Source organism: Sinocyclocheilus rhinocerous, unplaced genomic scaffold, assembly GCF_001515625.1.
Source record: "Sinocyclocheilus rhinocerous isolate Xijiao unplaced genomic scaffold, SAMN03320098_v1.1 C36020554, whole genome shotgun sequence".
Taxonomy (NCBI): domain Eukaryota; kingdom Metazoa; phylum Chordata; class Actinopteri; order Cypriniformes; family Cyprinidae; genus Sinocyclocheilus; species Sinocyclocheilus rhinocerous.
In genome coordinates this window covers 1-767 of record NW_015771009.1, presented here as the reverse complement: position 1 = coordinate 767, position 767 = coordinate 1, and the positions used below count along the sequence as shown (strand labels likewise).

General features: G+C 32.9%; 1 long non-coding RNA gene across 1 annotated transcript; it reads left to right on the top strand.

The window, feature by feature from the left end:
* Positions 1 to 161: 161 nt before the first annotated feature.
* Positions 162 to 767, top strand: LOC107735394 (uncharacterized). Its single transcript, XR_001639395.1, has 3 exons — positions 162 to 250; positions 339 to 410; positions 748 to 767. It is a non-coding gene; the product is annotated as an uncharacterized LOC107735394 (long non-coding RNA).

Here is a 767-nt window from a genome sequence, read left to right as displayed (position 1 = left end):
ATATACATATACATATATATATATATATATATATATATATATATGAGGACATGATTTCTGTATGAAGAATTCATGTATGCATGTGTCTTTAAAATTTAAATGTATTTTGTTTTTTAATTTCCCTTTTTCCTTCTTTTCTACTTTTCCTTCTGTTTCTGTCCAGACTCTGATACGGCAGATGGCAATTACAACCCTGCAGCCAAAAGAGGAAGAACATCACCATTTACGCAGTTTCCACCAACTCATTCCGGTAATTCACCTGGAAGATAATTACAGGTTTTATAGTACATTTAGAACTTCTTCTATTTAGCCCGGTTTCTTTCTTTTCCTTTTTACAGTTTCTAAGAATAATGTTTTCATGCCATCCAGTTTCTGCCAGTCACCAACCGAAAACTCAGACTCAGAACCTGGTGAGACTCAATGTGCTTCAAACTTGTACCAAATCACACGTTATGTAAGTCAGTAAAAAATTACATTCACAGCCTGTTTGACTTTCATAATGTGACATTTATGAGTGAAACAGGATATTCAGTAAGAAAAAAATCAAGACTGGAGTTTATCCATTGGGAATTGGGTTGGATTGAGAAAAGTGCTCTGTATTTGACAGAATTAAAAATAAAAGTTGTTTCAGAAATGGGGCAAGTTATTACAAACCTTTGCACAAGACTAATATTTGCATTAAAAAAGTAAGTAATGTCAGTTTTGGTTTCGTGTTGACTACTATTTATTTTCTTTTTTTCTTCCCAGAAGAGAAAACTGTGGGGTTT